The following is a 17,682-nucleotide window of genomic DNA, read 5'->3' as shown; positions in this document are numbered from 1 at the left end:
TGGATGTTTAAAGATAACTTTAGGCTTCAACAGGTTAATGGGAACCTAAAAGTGATTATGGTTTGAACCAAATTCAGCCACATTGAAAATAGATTAGCATACAGAATAATGTTAGTGTCGTAACAGGCTATGAATATTTCTTCTTAAAATGTGCTCCAAACCTTTCTTTCAGATGTATTGAAATAACTGTATACATTACATGGTGTATCTTATAAATATTCAGATCTATGCATAAAGTTGCTGTGAACAAATATTAAAACTTTGAAACCCTTTGAAAGTACATGACTGAAATTGTCATTATTTCTGAAAACCTTAAATATTTTGTTAGAATCTGGACTTCAGTAAATGTCCACCTCAGTTTTTTGTTAAGTACAATAAATTTGGGTGATGTTCAGTTCTTGCTTTTCCAGTATAATAGAGGTCATTTTAAACTCTTTTTTTTTTCTCTCATCACGTAAGATATCCCATTGAATCATGGATTTATATTTGTATGACACAGCAATTTAATGACTTTTACATTGTTTTTCTTTGCATAATTGTTTTTTTGGAGCATTTGACAAAGCTTTTTGGTGGTTTCTTCTTCTTGACAATCATGGAAGTTCTAAAACTTGGATTCACTGTTGGGGGTGGGGGGGGTGGGGGGGGGGACATGCAAGAGGGATGTCATAGATCAGAGGTTGCAAGGTAAAAAAATTAAGGTGTTGCAAAAGAGAAATCAGGTTATTTCATTTCCAGCTTTGGGCATATTTTGTTCAAATAGGGGAGAGTGTGATGTAACATTTTGCATTTGACATTCATCAGTTGATGACATTAAAACTAAACTTTTTCAAAAAGAGAGTAACTACTGCTTTGTAAACTTTGTTTTGCTGTTTTGAAAAACTATAGATGATATTGGACGGTATGTAAGAAGACATCCTGTTTATTTTTTTTTGTGCCCGTCCTTTGGCATGAAGTCAAGTCAGATGGTATTGCTTTCCATGCTTGGTTGGTTGAAAGAGACCTTTTTATGGTAGAAAATGGGTCTTTTTCAAATCCAAATGTAAGGCAAAGGATAATGTTTTATAATCTAAACCTTTAGTTTCAAGTTACTGGTTTAGGGAAAAAAAAAATTATCCTTGTTGAACTTTATCGGGAATTTCAAGTGTTGTTCCTGTTGGACTGTTAGGAATAAGTTTTGGAAGACGTCTGCTTTTGTGTGTGTGTGTGTGTGTGTGTAATTGATGAGTGTGGCTATGGGACAGGAAGGAGAGGGGGTGCTGGTGTTTAATGGACATTGACTACTTTTACTTGGAGGTGAACATTATAGGAGGTATCATATCTGTTTCAAGCAGTTTACTGGACCCTGGCCAGTGGTTGATGCCTTACCAATGCCTTGGAACAACCCTGGTGGAGGGTGGTGGTTCAACTGACAGGATTGGGGGTCAGATTCACAGCCACACACTGATAGTGACGCTTGCACTTTTTGGACAGCCTCTCCCTCGTCTGTTTTTAGTTGTAAGACAATACTTACTATAATATTCGTTCTATGTGGCATAATAATATTTGCAGTGATACACCTTGCAGGAAGAGGTATATTTTACTTTATTGTTGATCTATCATGTATTGTTTGACTTTGAAATTTGCCTATTTTCATAATTTCCTTTTCAAGTTGTCATTTTGTCACTGCTTCTCTCGTCAAAAGAGCTTCTCCACTTCAAACATGTATATACTCTAAGGTCGCCACCCTCATGATTTATATCCCAACCATGTATGGCATAGACCTTCTGTCAAAGCTTCACATAATTTTATTTTATATGAATATTGTAGGACATGAATTTTTATATGAATATTGTAGGACATGGTATTTCTTCAAAAATGTAGAAGATAAAAACAAATTTTAGAGGTATTGATTATATTCAAGATTACGTTATATTAATTTGTTTATTAATAAATTGTGCTGGCAGTCAGTAAGAAAATTATGGGGTGTCACAAAACCCACACACACACACACACACAAAAGAAGAAGAAGAAACAAAGGAATGCATCAAACATAACCGACCTCCAGTCAGTGTGCATGACTATGCACAATCAGTTTGATCATATTTTGGCAGTTGTATTTTTGAATTGTCAGTCAAGATCCCTGTGTTTTAGATACATAAAATTTATAAAACACCATTTACATGTATAGGGATTAATGGAAGTGAAGGAATTGGAAATGGGCCCTGCAAGTCTTCTGTGCTCTGGGCCCCCATTTTATCACCCCCCACATCCCTTTCCGTTCACTTCTTTTCCTTGTTTTGAGACTGAGTGTGTTAGGCATTGTGCAGTTTGTGAAATTGTGTCATCAATTATGCAGTGTAATGAAACAGAAGCTTACCGATGTTTGCAAAGAATAGTATTTGATCATTTGAGAAATCTGTCTGAAGGTGAGAAAGAGATTGGAAAAGTAAGGGACAGGGACTTATCTTTGAATCTGGTATTTCTTTTTAAGGTTCAGGTCAGTTCTGTCAGGGGGGAGGAAGAAATCAGTATGGTTTCAATCAGTGAATAACTGGGTTAAAAAAACCCACAAAATAAACAAAAACAACTAAATCACCAGCAAGACATGTTTCTGAATTGAACCAGTTCTTATGAAAATTATTACTAAAAATTGTATAAAGAATGACTTCGTGAGGAGAAAGTTTTTTTTGTGTGTGCCTAAATCAGCAAACTTAACTTTAGTATGACAAAGAGGCTGGTTTCCTGTGTCAACCTGACTGAGGGTTTGTCAGCCAAATTTGTTCATTAGTTTCTGTGTTCAAATATATATATAGGCTTAGGAAGAAATCTGGCCAATGGCAACCTGGACTGTAATAATATTATTATTATGCAGCTACTTTTACTATCTTTCCTCCTTTTTTTTTCCTCACTTGTTATCTTAACTTTCAAGCCAAATATTTTGTGCAGAATTGCGAATCTATAGCCAGGCAGTCCAGTCCACATTGATTGGCTGTCGTTGTTTTAATATGCAGACAACTGTTTTCAAATGTATTGATGGTTTAACCTGTTCCTGGCATAATCATGGCTGTCTGGTTTTAGATATTTTATAACGAAAACTCTAGGACTCTTGTCGAACGTACAACACAAGCCAATATGTTGGCAAGGTGGTTTAGACCGTTTCGCATAAATGTTCAGTTGACACAATACAGAATACATGATGCAATGTTTCCTTTGGCAGCTTGTGTAAGCTTTATAGAAACACTGTAGTATGTAGCTGACAGTTTCTTTGCTGCTGATTCCATTGCATAGTGGTTTTTAACAGAGCAGAAGATGAAGCTGAGAGCTGATTGGCTCAGGATGTTAAAATGAAAACTTCTCGTGGCTAATAAATGTGCCACAGGTTAATTATCCCCCAATTCGCATCAATTCATTTAATACCTTTACTTGATTTTAGTTGAGCTAAGCATTCTGAAGCTTATTGTAGCATGAGAGAGATGAGAAAAGGCAATTCTGAAAGTAGCAAAAATCAATCATTTTCAATAAAATGAGAGCCAATGAGAGTTGTCATTTTATGAGCTTTAGTCAACTGGTGTTCAGTTTTAAGGAAACTGTTGACCCATCTATTTCTCTGGGCATAAACGATGAAATGGCTCCTCAACAGCAAAGAAAAGTGTTAGTGGGAAGCTCGCACAACAGTGATCTTGCTTCTGACAGCTCAAACTATTAGGTGTATGCTGTGTGTTTGCTCAATTTCAAAACAAAATCTCTAACAATTCATCAGCCACCTTGGCTGCATGATGATTTCTGTGTGGTGAGTTTTGACAAGTGTTTGGATTTTTGTTATGAAATATTGGAGCAGGAAAGGCATGATCAAGTCAGGAAAAGGCTTTAAATCTTGATATAGATTCAATCGAAACAGTTGTGTGTGGTATAATAATTGCACATAAAAACAGTGAAATAGTGATCAGTGTTGTTGATTGGACTTCCTGGCTGGCTTAGGTGGAGGCGTTCAAAATTTTTGTTTGACAAAACTTGGTGAGAAAACACATTTTGGATTGATTGTTTTACTCCTCTTTTTTCTCAGTAATTCTGTGGATATTTGAAATCAGTAATATTTCATGCTTTATACAATTATAGATAATCGATACAATTTGTAACGACCAATTTCTGCTTTTCCCATTTTTCTGGAATGCCACCATGTTTTCTGTGTCAGGTATTTGACATGTATGAGTCGTTTGCTATGGAAAGCCATACTAAATTGACTAGAAAAGGTTGTGATCAGGAAAATTGTGGTAACAGTATTATTTTCCTATTTCCAGGAAACAATTTTCAGTTTGTAAAAAGTTGTGGAGAGCAAAGGATATGATTTATGATAATTGATATAGTTCTCTTTTTATATGACAGCCTGTAAGGCCACCTTTTGATGGCTTTGTTTCCAGAGCACAGCCAAATCCAACTGCTAAGTATATTAGTATGTCTTGATTTTGCTTTTCGTAATGGGTGCTTAGCTGTGTTATAGGTCCAACGTCCACGAAAAAGTGTTTTCAGACTCGTCGGTACCCATCACTTTTTTCAACCGATGCAGCAGGATCCAAACTTTGCTGTTGGCAGAAGCTCTAATGGCAACACAAGTTTCATTCAGACACACACAAACATACTTTCTGACTTTAAAGACAGCCAGGTGCAGCTGATAAAAATACAAAAACAATGAAAAAAATTTTTTTTTTAATTGACAGGTCATGACAATAAAAGATAACCATTGCTTTAAATTGTGATTGCCTGAAAAATAAACAAACAAAAACAATTTCGTGCACACAAAGAGAAAAAAAGAAGGGAAGAATTTTTCCAGTATTTTTATTGGATGGATGAGCAGTAAAATTTTTGAAAAAGGGCGGCACCAGCCTATCTCCAAACTGGAGATTTGTTTGTGCCACCCCACAAAACGAGTTCGTCCCCCAATATTTTTTTTTGGGGGGGGGGAGGGGGTTGCAAGATAATTTCCAAAATTTGATTTTTTTTTTTTCTTCTGTTCCTACCCCTCGCCCCCCAAGTACAAATGCCAGCACATCAATATACATACTAAACAAAACTTTCGGTTCTACCCCTGCAAGTAAAATGCCAGCAGATCAATACAAAAGTTAACAATTCTGCCTGTCTATCCAGCCCTGTCTTCGAGGTGGCAGAATGGTATCCTACGAGGGTCTGAATCCCACTACATGAATAGTCATGTGATTGTAGTGTCTAGTCATTCGGAGACCATAAACCAAGGTCCCATGTGCAGCGCCCACTGAAAAAACAACAACATGGCAACTAGTGTTTCCCTCTCGCAAATTTCTCTTGAAGAAATCTACCGATAGACCTGTACACAAATATGCTTGCACTCAGGCCTGACTAAGCACGTTGGGTTATGCTGCTTGTCAGGCATTTGCCTTGCAGAAGTGGTGTGGGGTTGCGTTTCTGGATTTATCCGAACGCAGTGATGCCTCCTTGAGAATCCGAAATGGATTGATTCTTATTGTAGCCCAGTCATAGGTCTGTGACATACCTTCAACATGATGGGGACAGCATCAAGTATACATCAGTCATAATAATTCACAGCAATATTAAATCTAAGACCACTTTCATTTATGTTTGGTATTAGAATTTGATCATAAATATGAAAACATGCAGATCATATAAATATGCTATAATTCTGTGCTTCCAGTAGCTGAATCTGGCTGAAAACTTTCTGCAGACATTTTCTTTCTACAAAAATATATGGAAGAAGAATTCATGACTTACTAAGCAAAAAGTTAAGGTGCACATGGTGTTAATCCTCAGGTACAGGCAGTGTGTCTAGAGTACATAGTTGCCAATTTGTTGCATTGTTGAGTATATAGGATACATATACTACAGGATATATATTAAACAAATTTTCTGTTTGGATTATAAAGATTGAGTAATTTTGAACAACTAAAGAGAAAGAACACAAAAGTAAGTATTGGGATGGGGTGGCTTAGATGTGACAGATGTCCAAGTGACTTCATTTATCTGAACCAGCCATTTACCGTTCACTAGTTGAACGTGCACATGGATGGAATGAAAGGCATTGCAGCACTGTGCATACATTACAAGCTCCCCACCCACTTTGTTGCATTTTTTCACCTGTGTTTTTTCCTCAGCATTCAATTGTTTTGTATGTGCATCATTCTATTGTATTGAAACATCAACACATTGTTATTACTTGATTTGTGTGTGAGGTGGTTATACTCATTCTATTATATTCATTCATTCATCCTCAGCCTACCTATCTGTATGACCCTGATGACCATGAGATGCTGTGGGACTGTGCTGGCTCTCAGTACTTGTAGAATAAATGGTTCACCCTTCAACAGCCTTGAGACTGATTTTGTTTACGTTCATGTGTCCAGAATGAAAAATCAGTATCACGTTGCTCACTTTAGCTACATTTCAGGGCTGAATTATCTCTCAGTGCTTAAAACCAGTCGAAGAGAACAGAAAATAATGTTAAAGGATCAACCAAGACAAAATTGCAAAGGCCACTTCACTGTGCCATCCACGTAAAATTCAAGTAGAGTTAAAAATAAAAATATTTAAGACATCATAGAAAGACCTTTCACCCGAATTGAAAGAAGTTTCAGCCCATGTAAAATTTAAATCAAGGTAAAAAAAAAAAATTTAAAAAAAAAAGATTGCGGATTTCCTCAGGAACTGAAAAAGACTGTCTGGAAGGAACATCCTGGAACAAGATCTTCATGCTACTGATGTTAGTAGAAGAATTAAGTGAGTTGTGTCTTCTGACATTTTGTGCGAGTGTGTGTTTCCTTGCGGGGGGGTGTTGTTGGGTTTTTCCTTTTAATATGAATCTTAATGTCAATAACGATTATGAATAATCCTTTGATTTGAAGGGCGGGGTTGGTTCATTAGGTGTTAGCTTAATGTCACAGTATACCATGAAGATTATCTGATTTTATTTTTTTCGAACTTGGAAAAATAGATGTATTTTTTAAAAGGCAGACTATGTAAGCCATTGTCATTGATACTCTATCCATAATAAAATTTTGTGAATAGACATCTTTTTAATTAAAAAAAAAAAAGTTGTAGATGAAATACCATTGTTTTGAAAAAGACACTGTCAAAAAGGTAGGTGATCAGGCTATTTCATAATTTCATATATATAGCATTGCATTGCATTTCATTTCATTCCATATGCATTTATAACTTTCTGTTTCTGGTGATTTTGGTTTTCAATGTTAAATTGTGGGCACTATTTGGTTTTTGCTGTCCTGTTCAGCCACTGCACACTGTTAACGACTGAAATTTCATTATTAAAAATAGATATATAAATACATAAGCTGGTTTAACTTGGTTTGTTTGCACTGCAGCCAGCGCACCTTGTGCAGATAAAAGCAATGGCCATCACATCTCTGACTTAAGATTCAGCAATATCAAATAAATAATGAAAGAATAAAAATAAAATAAAATGAGGAACTGCTCCCTTTAGCAGGTTAAGACTTGAAGTTTATTTGCACTGAAGCTAGCAGCACAGCTACTTGGGCTGACTGATAGAAGACGCTATGGCCATCATCCTATCTGTGAGCGAGCTGACTGAAGCAGGCTTGTTGAAAGTTGTTGACATGAGGTGGCAGATAGGGGCAGACACTGGAGAGCTGGGAGGATACCACTCAGCCTGCTCCCTCTTCATGCTGTTCAAACACCAGGCTCTTTATCGGGCCTGCTGATAGGCCAGGCCAGGCCTCATTGGTGATCCACTTAAGACTGAAGACTTATGGCCCTGGGGGTTTAATCCTGTTGTGTACACACATGTTTACATACAGCCATGTGGGCACACACGGCCCCCTCCCACCTCTCTTATGAAACACAGCCTTTATTTCGTGTGAGGAATGTATTATATATATTTTTTTTTAATAGGTGAAGTCGCACACGGGGGCTCACTCATTTTCTAAGAGACACTTATTCTAGGGCTGAGACTTTCTAGGGCCAAGGCCATCAATCAACTCAAATCAAGCCAATCAAAGAGGCTGAAACCTCAAGGAAAAGGAACAACAAAAAATGATGACAAACCTACAAAGACTGGTAAGGTTAGCGGGAACTCTTTCAATAAAAACACAAACCCTAACACCTCAAGAGTCTTATCATGCTCAAGATACCTGGCCACCATTTCTACCAATGTGTCTTCACAGGTCAGTTGCCAAGACCTCTTTGAGAGAAACTGTTGAGTGCAGCCCTGTGATGCTAACTTAAAATGGTTCCCCAATGTTTCAGCACTCTTTCACCCTCATCCATCATGTTGGAACACAGAACCCAAAACCAAGGTCAGCACGAAAAAGGAGCCCGAAATATAATGTACAGAAAGTTTTCTGTGCGATATTATTAGGGTACTTAAACCCAGAAATTTGGAGTTCTTCCTGGAATGTAAACTTACACACAAATGTACATCTCTATAGCAGCACGCTGTCCATACTGAATCAGAACAGATACACTGAAATACTTCTACATCGGATGGCTGAAATCAAAGATCTCCCTAGTAGGTTGACCATACAAGCCTGACATCAAGCAAAAGACTACCTGTATACTGTCCGCAGTCAAAACAAGCACTGTGAACAAAAACCATTGGACTCAACGCCACGTGACAACATAGGTCTCCATGTCAATATACACGAAAGAGAACTGATGGGCAATAACTTGACATACGCACGGTTCCGACAAACATGGCCCATCTATATTGTACAAATGTAGACGGACCCCGGGTTCTGGGAATGTGCGTGTGTGTGTGTGTGTGTGTGAAGATGTTGCTCAGTGGACTGTCCGCTTCAGAGAAAAGGGCGGAAACAGCGTCCCAGGTCAACACTGAACCTGCCACGTGTCCAAGTGTTCTTCCTGTACACACTAAGTGTTACCATTTTCACCATTGACACTGGACATTCCAGGTCGGTGACTCATTGGCGTGATAACAGCCCCGCGATAACCAGCACGTCTCAAACGGAGCCACCTGCTCCTCCTTTCCCCCACTGAAAGCGCCAAAGTGATAGTGGTGTTTTAAGTTAATATCAACTCTCATCCCCTCCACCTTACACGCACCCCACCTCTCTCACTCACTAACACCATGACAGGGTAGGAATGTCTTCGTGTGGTCTAATCCTACAAATCTTTGTCTGTTCGCGGCCCCTCTCCCCCCGGCCTAGCAGACCTCCCCGCTGTTTTATTCCGTTTGAAGGTGTATTAACCGTATTATTGACCACGTCCGCTGTAGAGGCGGGTTTGCTTAAAAGGTACGGCTGGCTTAGCGAGTCAATATTGGCCCCTGGGATGACTGTTGTGATAGTACCTGCCACCACACGGCTGTCCCACGCTCCACCCCCTGCTCGCTGCTTTTGTTTGCCCACATCCCTTCATAACACCCCCGTCCCCCTCCCTCCCCCCCCCCCCAACCCCTCCCCCGCCCTACACTTCCTGACAAAACCGTCTCTCCCAGGAGAGGACATTATTAATCGGCGCGGGGAGGTTTACCAGCAGCCTTGGGTACACACTGAGGTAATGCGATAAGCTTGGGTCACGTGATATTGGACCTTTTAAACAAGAACAGAGAATAAAGTTGGGGGTGTGGGGGGGTAGAGAGGAGAGGAGGAGGAAGGGGGCTGACGAGTGAGTCAACATGAAGAGATAACTTTTCTCAGCGTGGTCTCCACCCGGGCTTGTTCGGGTGATAACGGGCACCATTAAATGCCATTGTATGACTGATGGCAACATCCACTGTGAGGGCCCCTGGGCGTCAAGAGGGGCCGACAGGTCAACGGGTCGTTCAGATACTGAGGGGAGCAAGGTTTCCACGCATTCCATGCTTGATAGATAAATCCCCAGCCCCGACGGGTCCGTCACTGACCCAGAAATGAAAGGAACTAAACGCAGCGGACCAATTTTAGAGACCCCAGATCTTATCACCCCAGCCATCACTCTCACAAACGACAGTTGCCAGTCTCCCACAGGCGCATTTTCAATAATTCATTGCTCATGTAATTTTATTACCCTGCTTCACATGACTGTAAAATACCCCTCGGCAACTAAGCTTGCTTGGGCAGTACTGAAAAGCATGGCAAGTGGGTACCACTATCAGATAATCTGTATATTGTCTATATATCTTGGTTAATAAATTATTCATGAATAGGTCCCACCTAGCCTTCACTGTTGTTAGAACTGTAAGCAACGAATCCAGTATTCATAAGGTGGTTTCACCGTCTCCGTTAGATGAACTGTGTACTTTGTATTTTGGATTCACAAGTGGGTTTCACTGGGTATCGATTAGGGAAAAAAATCGTATCTAGTATTAACATTAAATTTATTTCAAAGGCAGAATGATCGCTTCGTTGATAATCATAGATTCTACTGAATCAACGAACTATCCACAACCCATACGAACACTGTTCTATTATGTTATGTGATTCTTCACACAGCATCATTGAAAACTAGTTTGTTCAAGTAAATGCAGTTTCATCACTTTAGAAAATGGTGAAATGCCCGAAGTAGCGTGTTTTCGACAGGCTAAAAAAAAAAGAGAAAAAAAGAGTATGCAACTTCAAAAATGAAATGATGCAGATAAAGAATGAGATTTTTTTTGTCTCACATTTTCTTCTACATACACTAATGTGTATACATTTAATTCACAGCACACAAAACGTGGGACATTCCGTTCAGAGTTTGCAGTTTAACTAAGAAAGCACAGTTAACTGATACCCTACACTACCACTGACAGGGTGCTTTCAAATCACCGAGGAAGAGTTTATACCAATTTCTGGCCAGACCATGTTTCTGGTTAGCTAACAATTGAACCAACCGTCATCTGTTATCTGACGGCTACATATCTACAACAGACAGAGCCCCACAGTGACACGGATCGTCGCCAAGGCAGTCCTGATTACCTTGATGAAGGGCTGGGCGATAAAGAAATCGACTGTTTGACAAGACCACACGGTGGGGAAGGGGTTTCAGGGAACACACGAAGCTCACAGACTGCACTTCGATCCACGCTCGGCAACAAAGACTGATCCACAGTTTACATTGGGATCCCCTATCTCTGATCGTTGACCCGTCCCCCCCCCCCCCCCACAAGGCTACAATCAGAGTGCTGATGACTAATCAGTGACACGACCGCCGACTACAATTTATCATCATCCCTTTGGGCACGCTGGCTTTTTGAACAATCACACACAGATGATACAATAACAGAGATTAGACTGTATTAATGCGGTCAATGTGCAATGTGTGTGTGTGTGTGTGTGTGTGTGTGTGTGTGTGTGAGGGATTCCGTACGAATGCGATACTTTTGGAAACAAGTTTATCGCCAAAACTAATTCAAGTAACATGCTTAAAAAAGAAAAAAAAATTAATGTTAGACTTTTCTTCAAACGACACCAAGAGTGCTGACATGACAAAGCAGCACTTCGAACACTTTGCAAACGACTGTTCACTGACTATTCGCCTTCTCCAGCACACACTTGATTTAATTCATTTGTTTGCATATGCTCCTTGATTTCATTGACTGTCCTGCACTTATTAGCATTAACAACATTGCCATCTCTGTTTTTCGGGTCCCTTCTTTTGTAAAATAAATAAATAAATTGTCAAGAATTTCTGCTACAACCTGTGGCTTGTTCCCCCCACTCCCCCCCCTCTCTCTCTCTCCAAGAAGTTCATTTATAGTTTCTGACAATGCCACACAATGGATGATTTATGTTGGTCATTTTCTGCAAATCTCTTTCCTCTTTTCCGGGTGTATTCAGAGGCACAAATTTCCCGCTTGTCGCTTGCTTGGAAAGCTTCGGCCACCTCAGACAGGGTTTATTCTGCCTGTTGAGGTCAAAATGATGGCTTGTGTAATTTTGCTGAGGTGAAATGTTCATCACCATCTTGAAATGGCTGCTTCCGAGATCTGCTCTTGCTATCTCATCTGTAGGGAGTGCAACAAACCAGCGAAGAGAAAGGGACGGGGAAGGCGGTGACGTGAAGTCGAACACGCAAGGGAAAAAAATGAAAAGAAAAGAAAAAAGCTAACTCGTTGACATGAGTGCAAGAGCACATTCCAACCCACGAACGAATAAGTTCGAGTGTGTCACATGAAATGTGGTGTGATGAATTCTAAGTCGTCTGCCCACTCTTGTCAAAACACTTGAGCTTCAACTTATCAACCTCTGTTTTTCCTAGGGCTCCGACAACGGGTCTCCTATCTCAAACAGAGGCTTGCAGATTGGCCACGACTGCTCGGTAAGTAGGTCCTTGATTTACTATGAAAAAGCGGGCATGTTTAGGCGGGAGGTAATCCGGGTCATATGACTGGCGCGATCTATCATCTTCATTAACTGCCACCGGAACAATTAAACCACTCAAACCGCAATGAATACATATTGACAGATCAACACTGATCAAATACGCCTCTGCCTGACCTATGACCCACCCACAAGTACACTCCTACTTTCTGCTTTTCAGTGTGGTCCATAACACGCCCTGATCCACGTTCCTCTTGTATGTAATGATAATGAGAAAGAGTTGATGTTTGATCTTCAAGAGAAATAAACTACATGAAGACAACCCAACGTCTCTGAAAGCATAAAGTTGAGTTCAGACTTGATGATGTTACGGGATTCCAATAACAGAAAAATATCACCCAAATCTTCTTTGCTGTGACTGACCACACACCCAGCAGTCAACCTGCATTAGAATACTATCTCAAACATAAATACAGACGACTTTTTCCTGACATATGGCTTGCACAGGGATCAAGACAATCGCAGTGATGGTCAGGGAATTTCTTCTTCATTCGTGGGCTGCAACTCTCACGTTCACTCGTGTGTACGTGTAGGCTTTTACGTGTATGACTGTTTTTACCCTGCCATGTAGGCAGCCATACTCCGTTTTCGGAAGTGTGCATGCTGGGTATGTTCTTAATTGTTTCCATAACCCACCGAACGCTGACATGGATTACAGGATCTTTAACGTGCGTATTTGATCTTCTGCATGCGTATACAGACGAAGGGGGTTCAAGCACAAGCAGGTCTGCACATATGTTGACCTGGGAGATCGGAAAAAATTCCACCCTTTTCCCACCAGGCGCCCAACCAAGATTCGAACCCGGGATCCTCAGATTGAAAGTCCAACACTCTATCCATTCAGCTATTGCGCCCGTCACTCAGGGAATCTGAGAAACACGATGTGAACAACGCTGCACTGTTTTGTCCCAACCACCCCCTTCAAGCGCAAAGCACGTTCCGCTCAACGTAAAACCGAAACCATTGGGAATCCCCAAGCCCACAATGAGAGCTTGTCTTCCAGTGAGGATCAAATCGACACCATCCTAGTCGTCAGTCCGCGACGTTAACCTAAACCTCAGACATGACCGGGTCCTCTAAGCAACAGGCGGCGTAGGTTTTACGAATAAACAGAGAACACACGCACTCATCACGTTTAATGGTACGCTTATCTGTAATTCAAACAAAGCAAGCAGGATGCAACAAAGGACCGTCCTGATCATTCACTTTCTGCCTGAACTTTACCCGGATTTTTTTTTCCAGTCAGTTTAAAAGATTTCACACACACAGACAAATAAAACTGCTAGGACAATCAGAGTGCTTCAGTCGTTGATAACACTGAAGAGAACACGCGCAGGCATCCACTTGTGTGGGTTCACGGAGTGCGGAAAACAAAGCTCAACGTACATGTATACCGCGATTAAATCTACACAAGTAGATAAGATTGCCCTGTGGTTAAAACTGGGTGGGAGATACTGTTTACAGAAACACCGGTAATGACTTACATTATCGCAGACAGACACGACTGTTCGTCACCCAGCTTGACATTTGATGGACGTGCACAATCACGTGCGCTGACGAAGCCACTGCCGTACATATAGATATACTTGCAAACTTTATCACAGTTGCAAACTTTATCACACTCGCAAAGGGCTTGTGCAATCATTACCAGGATCCCTGTGTGTGTGTGTGTGTGTGTGTGTGTGTGTGTGTGACAGAAAGATGGAGAGGCAGAGATTTTTCCCCAATTCCTGTTGCGCACCCCTCACACTGCACCAACCCCACACCCACAGAGAGGGATACACACACACACACACACACTAAGAGAGAGAGAGAGAGAGAGAGAGAGAGAGAGAGAGAGAGAGAGAGAGAGAGAGAGAGAGAGAGAGAGAGAGAGAGAGAACAAATAATCTGACCAGTTTAAGGCCATAAATTGCTGTAACAATGTCTAAAAAAAATACCATAAAACAACTTTTTACATTACTAGCGTTGGGAAACTATACAGGGAAATGTTATGCGATATGTTACGAACACCGATCAGAAACGGAAAATTGCACACGAACACGAGTTAAACATGTATATCAGGAGCATTCACAAAACATTTTGTCAACACTATTATCGCCATGAATTCATGTTAGGAGTGGGTTGCTCTGTTTGACTGGCGTATCATGAATGTCCTTACAAATATAAAGAGAAAATGTCATTGCGGCCGGATTAATCATTTGTCGATGACAAAAGCATTGCGGTGAAAGAGAGGGCGAGAAGAGGAGGATGTGGCACGGGAAGACGCACGCGCACAGAAGTTGAAACCGAGCGTTTCGAACACAGACACATCCTTAACACCATTCCGTGTGATTATGCTATATCCATAATCCACAGTTTTCGCAACACTGCCATCAACTCGACCGTGAAACTAAAACCGTGAAGAAAGTAAACAACAACAAAAACTTTCCATTACTGGTTCACTATATACCAAGCCGTGTGACTCAAATCTGCAGACGGACAGACAAACCGTCCCAAACTCGATATCCCGCAACCAAGGGAGAGAAAAAGCCAACGGAATCCTGTTTGTTCAGGAAAGTGTGTCAATACCACCCTGCCAATATTGACCCTACAGATAATCTTCCCTCTCGTCCCAATGCGGGCCGTCTCCCTGTGTGAGAGGGAACAGGAACAAACTCTCTCTCAGTCTCCATGCCAAGGCTTGTTGACCAGCAACAATGTTTCAGTCGAGTGGAATGATTTTATAGTGCTGTTCTCCACAAAGGCCTGTAGGCCCCCGTCCACGTAGCCACGTCGGGTGGCAAATACTGAAACTTGACCCTGATCACGGCTGGCTCGTTTTGCGTACCGTTAGATAAGCAGCGTCCACACTCTCCACTGAAGTTACTGTTCAATCAGTTGAGGGATACTGACAGGCAGGAAACCAAATAAAGACTTGTTTACCGAGTCGTACTTGTCTTGACAGCCGGCTGATGGGACTCCGGGTATCTTAGCAGTATGAAGATTGCAGGTAGTTGGGAACTTTTCAATCGCCATGCGCGTTCACTTGTGAACCTCATCGACCGTCTTTCGCTCCTGATCACAGGTGGACTCTGATACCCGATTTTTTTTTTCTTTTCATTTCTTAAAGAGTTACGAAATAATAGTTATATACATCATGTTATTCCTCTGGTAACATGTTATTCCTCTAGTAACATGTCAGTCCTTTGGTAAGAGAGTTCAATGAAATGATATGACACATAATGACAGATGTTCGTGTGTGTGTGTGTGTGTGTGTGTGTGTGTGTGTGCGTGTGTGTGCAAACAAAAATAATGTACACGTTCGTGTGCAAACATACATACATGTGTGTATATCTATGTGCATTTTACAGGTAAACAAATGCCATAGTTAAAGCCTTTCCCATTGACATATGGGCATCATTATAGACTCCTTTCTATTCATGCATCTATAAAAAATAATAGCAATAAAGAGAGAGAGAGAGAGAGAGAGAGAGAGAGAGAGAGAGAGAGAGAGAATATTTTGACTTTGAAGAAAGACGAGATATGAAACACACAGGAAGACATATGCACATGTAAAATATGGAGTGTGAAATAAATATTCCGAGCCACAGAAGATAACAGAGAAAGAGTGGAAAAAAGAGTGAGTCAGAAATATACCAGTATGCATTAAGACAGATGAACATAAGCAGAGAGACACAACTGTAATGTAGTTAGGTACAGATCCTGCAAGACTAATCTTCAAACTACAGACGGCAAGAGTGAAAAATGAAGACTGCTCGGCCGCCGATATTTTCTCCCCCTCTACTAGACCTTGAGTGGTGGTCTGGACGCTAGTCATTCGGATGAGACGATAAACCGAGGTCCCGTGTGCAGCATGCACTTAGCGCATGTGAAAGAACCCACGGCAACAAAAGGGTTGTTCCTGGCAAAATTCTGTAGAAAAATCCACTTCGGTAGGAAAAAACAAATAAAACTGCATGCAGGAAAAAATACAAAAAAAATGGGTGGCGCTGTAGTGTAGCGACGCGCTCTCCCTGGGGAGAGCAGCCCGAATTTCACACAGAGAAATCTGTTGTGATAAAAAGAGAAATACAAATACAAATACAAACATGACTGATCAACACTAAAATTTTATGAGTTCATCATGAGACTTGAATGTAAGTCAATACCTACCTATGTGTAAAGATATCTGATCGCATAGCAACACACAACACTTCACTAACTTCTGTAAATAACATCGTTTGTACATGCGCACTGTGCTTGTTCCTGTGGACCTGGCTGCAGTGGCTGAATCTAAGTAACGCTGACTCTCAATGTCAGTAAACCATATCATTCAACACTAAAGCTGACTCCTGTCGTACATCAATATATTACACTATCCCTTAATCACCTGCCCATCACAGCTATCACAATTCAATGGTGGTTCTGAACCACTTCATTAGTCATGTGTTGGTTTAAAGCCTTGTCAACAGCGAATGTTATCTCATGGCAGTTAAAAAATCATTAAAAATGCACAGAATATATATATATCTCTGTGTGTATGTATATATATATATATATATATATATATATATATATATAGAACCACCTTTGAAAAGCCGACTATTACATAAACTGTCATATTTAAACTGTCACTGCAAAGACTAGTAAAATTCTTAAATCTAAACTCCATTTTCAAATTTTCAAATACTGAAAGGAGGAAATATTTGCAGTTACAATGGAACACCTCACCTCATCCTCTTTTTCTTTCATGTGGCACTACTTCTTTCTCTTTCTCTCAGCAAAATGTCCAAAATAATACATCTCTAACAAATAAAAATGAAAATGACAAAGAAAAAAAACAACAAAAAGACAACAACCCCCCCCCAAAAAAAAACTACAACAACGAAAAACAACCACCAAAAACAAGAGAGGCAAGGCCTTCAAGACTCACTTGTGATACACTTAAAAAAAAAAATCCAAGCTTTTTATGTACTGAGTATAATTTCAAAATGTAATGTTTAAGATGAGAAAGACCAGTTTAAAGCAAATTAACTCCCCTAGCATTAATTACAGAGTAATTTCTCTTTTTTACTATCTGCACCAAAACGTTTGCAAAGTAAACAAAACTTCCATGCTTAGCAAAAGAAGTTCCTGTTTGCACAACAACAAAAAAAGATAATAATGACTCCTCTTGTTGATGGGTCAGAATATCAGATCAAAGTGCCAAGTTTAGAGAATACAAAAAATATAACAGTAAATGCAGTTTGCATATAATTAGGCTTCATTTATTATTTTTTTGTGCCCATCCAGGAGGTGCAATATTTTTTTAAACAAGATGACTGGAAAGAACTGAATTTTTCCTATTTTTATGCCTAATTTGGTGTCAACTGACATAATATTTGCAGAGAAAATGTCAATG

General features: G+C 40.2%; 1 protein-coding gene across 1 annotated transcript in view; it reads right to left on the bottom strand.

Annotated features, from left to right (window-relative positions):
- Positions 1-671: 671 nt before the first annotated feature.
- Positions 672-17,682, bottom strand: part of LOC143297453 (tRNA-uridine aminocarboxypropyltransferase 2-like) — a 30,694-nt gene continuing 13,683 nt past the window's right edge. Inside the window, exon 7 of the mRNA XM_076609837.1 lies at positions 672-7,767. The gene's annotated coding sequence lies outside the window, so the exon portion shown is untranslated. The remainder of the gene's footprint in view (positions 7,768-17,682) is intronic.

This window comes from Babylonia areolata, chromosome 22, assembly GCF_041734735.1.
Source record: "Babylonia areolata isolate BAREFJ2019XMU chromosome 22, ASM4173473v1, whole genome shotgun sequence".
In the NCBI taxonomy this organism is placed as follows: Eukaryota; Metazoa; Mollusca; class Gastropoda; order Neogastropoda; family Buccinidae; genus Babylonia; species Babylonia areolata.
The sequence above is the reverse complement of the archived record's forward strand: the minus strand, read 5'-3'. Positions and strand labels throughout refer to the sequence as shown.